Source organism: Lycium ferocissimum, chromosome 5 (assembly GCF_029784015.1).
Source record: "Lycium ferocissimum isolate CSIRO_LF1 chromosome 5, AGI_CSIRO_Lferr_CH_V1, whole genome shotgun sequence".
Classification (NCBI taxonomy): Eukaryota; Viridiplantae; Streptophyta; class Magnoliopsida; order Solanales; family Solanaceae; genus Lycium; species Lycium ferocissimum.
Genome location: NC_081346.1, coordinates 58,801,660 through 58,807,530, shown reverse-complemented (window position 1 = coordinate 58,807,530; position 5,871 = coordinate 58,801,660).

Below are 5,871 nucleotides of genomic sequence, written 5' to 3'. Positions count from 1 at the left end.
ATTTCTCTTCAGCTGTCAGATGGGGATTTACGCCCCAGAATACAGACCATAAACCAGTATATGGCCCGTATTTCAAGTCGTAAAGTGATACCCCAAAATCACTGTGCATTCAGAAATTTGTCTGGTGGAATTTAGTTTACGGATCGTATTTCCCAGCCCGGACCAGAACCTATAAATACCATGCTTCAGTTATTTTATTTCGTTTTTCATAATTCCAAGCCCTAGAAACGAAGTGTTCTTCTCCCAATAATCCAAAACAACAAGGTAAGTCATTCCAAACTCTTCCAAATCAATTCTATCATATATGCTCTTAATCTACTCATGAAACCATGCTCTTAACATAGGGTTTTCAAGAAAACCCAATTAAAGAGCATGAAGAGCAAAATCTTGGAACTCTTTTTCCAAGACCAGATTATTATTCAAGTTTGAGAGCAATTCCAGGTATGTTAAGCATACTATCTACATGAGGAACATTGTTTAATCATCCTCATAACTCGATTATCATAATTCTCAGAAATCCAGCAGTTCACGATTTTGCCCTAGTTCTTGATTTTCATAACCTAGGTTTAGAGCTCAATTTTCTGATTATGTTCATATTTGTTATGCATGTTATGGACCCTAGCTTAATCTAAAAGACTTGTAATTCAATCTACGAGTCTCAGAATGCAGTCTAAGTCATCAGTCAGGTTACAGAGCCATTAGTCAGTTTTACACCTGTTGCTTCATGTTTGATTGGGCCTAAGGCTATATTTATGATTCATAGGCATATTTAATTATTTTGGGCTTCAGGCCATAGCTTTGAGATCTCATTATTTATTGGGCCTGAGGCCATAGTTACATGATATTTGCATAGGTGGTTGCTATACAGATCAGCTCATGATATGAGCATTCAGTTTCATTATGCTTTATTGTTTATATCCCTTATTATTGCTTCAGTTGCTTATAATACTTGTGCAATTCAAATGTACTAACGTCCTTATGCATGGGACTGCACTTCACGGTGCAGTCCGACTTTCAGAGGATACAAGCAGCTCGCTAGCTTCCGCCGCTTTGATACATCGCCTAGTTGGCGAGCCCCATCCAGGGCTTCCCTTCTATTCCCAGTTTTTCGAGTATTATTTAGTTCATTAGTATTTGAGGCATGTCAGGATCTTGTCCTGACCAAGTTATTCTTTCAGTATTTTGATCATAGAGGTTTCATAGACACAAACTTTAGTCAGTTATGTTGGTTTTGCCTCACAACATTTATTTCCGCATTCACTATTATATTGAGTTAGAGCATTCTCTTGCTTCGTGCTATATCTTGCATGCTTCCATGATACAACTATTAGATTCAGCAGCCATGGGTTCGCTCGGTCATAGACAGTCAGGCACCGAGTGCCGTGTCGCGCCCATGCCATGGTTCGGGGCATGACATAGGTTATTTAACTCGAGATTCAATTGCTTATGCTTAATATCACACTCTAAGGCTTGAAAAATCTTAGAATGAAATTCATTGATTTGGTTGGAAGATTTTCAATGAGGTTTTAGAAATCATTATCTATTAACATAAACTCGCTCTTAGTTGTAAAATCGTAAAATACGTTAGATCTTTATTTCAGAATAATTTCCCTTGTATCCATGCTTGTGGCCATTGATCATTTTACTTACTTTCTAGTTAGTTTTATCTTTATTAGTTCTTAAATCAAAAAAATCAAATGTTGAAAAAGTTTTGTCTTTGCTTATTTGGTGATAAATTCTTTACTTTGTTAATTGACATTATATTGTTCTCTGTGGGATTCGATCCCGACTCATAGTTGGATAAATTATATTGCGACGACCGTGTACACTTTCTCTTTGAGGAGTATATTTGGATGTTATCAATTTTGACGCAGTTGCCGGGAACAATTTGGCGTATTTGAGTTAGTTTGGGATTTAAGCTTGCTTGCTTTGATTCAAACTTGTGAATATTTGTGTAGTTATTTTCTTTGTCCTTGTTTACTTTCTTAGTTTGGTAAATGGCATCATATAATAAAAATTGGTCGGATGATACTTGTTTATACTTTGATGATCCTTGTCCTTATTGTGGAGGACCACACTCATAACAAAGTTGTTTGAATTCTGCCGGGAGCTGATTGTGCGCACAATCTCAAACCTATGAGTGGAGTATTTGTGATAGGTGCGGTGGTCAAAATGGTCATTGGGGTAATTGTGCTTATTTGTCCTTCCATTCCCCGAGCCCCAACTATGACGATTCTACTTTTGATTTTGATGACGATAAGGCTATGGAAGTGGAAAAAGTCTCAAATGCTCAAAATGAGAGGATAATGCTCATGTTGGAGACCATTCTTGAAAATGAGGAAAAGTTGAACTTAGAACTCAAGGACTTGAGGCAAGCATTTAATGACATGAGTCAAAAAATTAAGTGCAATAACAAAGCTATTCACACCATGGAGGATCAAATGGAATCATTTATTGAGGCTCATAATGCTCACCAAATTGAGGGTGTTGAAAGTAGTCAAGAAAGGTCCATATTCGAGGGACAAAGTGAGCTGAATTGTGAGGAAGAAAAAATTGAACATCTGCCAACCGACTCTATGCTTAATGGAGAAGCCGGAGAAGACAGAGAATTAGAGTCAAATGGTGTCATAGAAAATATCGTTGAAACTGACTCTAGTTCGGGGGGAAAAGAGGATGTCAAGACTTGGGAAAAATCGCAAGTTGGAAGCTTGATGTTTCATTCCGAGCATTTTTCAACATTGGATTTGTGTGACGATATGAGAATTGAACCACATGAAGTCATGTGGGATGGCGACGAGGAAAGACAAGATCCATACAATTTGAAGTTTGAGAACCCAAGATGACAAAATGACATCCCTCACTTAAAGGCCAAAAAGTGTAAGATGCGACACCTAAGAATTGACCTCTTTCCTTTCCTACCACTGTCCTATGTACATCGCCGAAATCTTGATTCATAAATGGGGCGAAAATTCATATTCTCCAAGTGTAGGGAAAAGTGGTAGGGTTGATACACGTCGTGCCATGACCATAAATGCGATGCTCTATGGGAAGCAACCCATATTTTCTTAATTTTTAGTTCAATTTTGCAATTTCAATTTTTATTTAAGTTTCTTTTATTATTTTTTATTAATCAACCAAATTTCACATCATTTGGAGTTATTTGGACAGGATTTGGAATTTTAGAGTGGTTACACGATGCCAAAGAGAAGCACAAAATTGGTTGAAGCGCAAACTGCCAGCTACAGAAACAAAAACAAATAAAATTCATCTTTCTTTCTTTTCCAGCCATCACAGGGGATCAGGTATGTTTTCATCTAGCTTTCTTCTCTCCTTCTTTCCCTCTCCATCGCTGCTTCTCGCCTTTAAAAAAAATAATTGGAAACTTCCTTGTTATTTTGAAAACGAAAAAGAAAAAAAAAAGGAAGGAATAATAAAAGGTTGTGAATAAAGGAAAGACTAGTTGGTGAAATGAAACATGAAGAAAAGGGTGGAAAAGTTTGAAAGGAAGTGTGTTTGATTGTTGTAAATTGTAGTACTTAGGGAGGTTTTGAGTCACCTTTACCCAAATTGTGTCCTACCTTAACCAAAAGCCTATATTACAACCCTTAAAGTTCTAATTGATTTTGAACCAAGTATGTCTACATTAGTGGAGAAATACATGAAGAGCAAGCCTATAATACTACTTGTGTGCATTTGAACATCTTTGTACTCTGAAAGCTTCGAATACTCCGTTCCCTTTGAAGAGATTCCGGGAGGATTGTTCTTGTGTTGCAACCCGTGATCATTCTTTCCGTTGGTTATCCTTCTTGTTAGCATTTGGCTTTTTCAAAGCTCGGTAGCCCAAACCACTACCGGTTTCTTTTGGGGTGGATAAAGTTGAAAACGATTCTTAGAAGAACCCCGATCTAGACCGAACCCTTTGTCCGCCTTTCCGAGGAGGTTTCTTATGGGAGCGCCCAGCAAGTCGTCTTCTACCTAGATCTTTGCTTCATACCTATTATGGACATGCTCCCACGTAGAGCTTTTGGGAAGCATCTGAATTTGAATGGTTTAATCCCTTAGTAAAAGCCTCGGCAACCCACTCATCCGGTACTGCAGGCAGGAGCATGTGTTCCTTCTGGAACCGGGTGACAAAGTCCCGAAGATGTTCTAAGTCTCTTTGTGTGATGTGGAAGATGTTCGCCTTTCTGGTTTTTACTTTTCTTGCCCCTGCATAGGCCTTTGATGAACGTGTCAGCCAACATGGCGAAAGAGGTGATCGAATGTTCAGGCAGCTAGAGTCTCACGTTAGAGCCCCCTGCACGAGGGAGTCACCAAACTTCTTGATCAATACTGATTCAATTTCCTTTTCCTTCAAGTCATTCCCTTTGACCGTTGTAGTGTACGCTAGGATGTGTTCTTGAGGATCTGTCGTCCCATCGTATTTGGAATGTCGGGCATCTTGAATCTCTTTGGAATTAACTCAGGAGCGGCCTCAGGTTTATATGCCTGCTGAACGTATCTTTTGCATTTAGGCCCTCCACAACCGGGGGAGCCCTGGGATTTGATCCAGGCACCTTTGGAATTCCTTGGCATTTTTTTGGGCTTCTTTGGCAGTTTGGTCCACCTTTTCAGTGCCAGTGGTCGTGTTAACATTGTTTGGAGTCTGGGTGTCGTGCCGGGAGCTACAACTCTGGCCTGAGGAGTAGAAACGAGAGAAAAGATGACTTGCCTCATCTGTTCCATTTTGACCCTCATGGCATGACTCTTCTCCCTTAGGATCTGCATCGACTCCTCAGGAGTTTCGTTGGTAAAAGTTTCTTCTTCGGTGTCGTGATGTTCTTGCCTCCCTCCTGTCACTATTACCCCGTTGGTGTTCTGGGGTTGCAGATCTATTGCAGGATCTCGGAGGGGCAGACTGTCCGGTCTGAGTTGATTGTTGTCTGTGGTGTTTCTAACGTTCGTGTTGTTGTTTACTCCTATCATACCTCCGACTAACACTGAGGCAAGAAATGAATTTCACGAAAAGTTAGTAAAGCAAGCAATTGCCACCGTGACTATCACAACTGTCTTGACCCCACGGTGGGTGCCAAACTTTTTACCCGAAAGACGGTTCAGTTAAATTTGTGTTCGTGGTCAAGGACACGTGGATCAAAATGACCAGTAAAGCAATGCAATACGCAATTAGAATTGATATAAGCAAAATATAAACAAAGTAAAGTTGAGAATAGCCTGAGCCTTGATGAAGCTTGATGCTTATGACTCCGGCCAAGCTTGTGATTAGAACCTTGAGAATCTCCAATTAAATTAAAAAAGAGTTTAAAATGGAGCAATTGTATAATGTATGTTACGTATTCCTCTTGGATTTCGTGTCATTTACAATGGAATGACAAGCCCAATTTATACATAGGATATGGGGTGCACATTCCATGAATTGCGCCTCTGCTAATAATGTGTATTAATACCATAATAATGATAGACAATGAAGAGGACAATAAAGCTTATTAATGCCCCATGGAAGGCATAGAGCCTCATATATAACGGCTGACTATTGGCCTATCTTCCTGAGCTACTTCAATGGTCTTTCAGACCCGTTTGTATCTCCGTTATCACCAAGCTTCTTCCGGGAGTGCTATATGCTGACTCATACTTGAGTCATGTCTTTTGGCACGTGTCTTCATGGTACTGGTCCAGCTGTAGCATACGAATTTAGCCCAATACAAAACACACTAACATCCTTCAGACTTGAGTAGGGTGTTGATAATTGTGTAAGAATAAGAAATGCTTAATTCTACTAAAAAGATAGAAGTAAATAAGAGACACAAATAAGGAAAAGACAATCAATGTAGTGTGAATTAGGGGTTTTCACGAAAAATTGAGAAATCAAAAGAA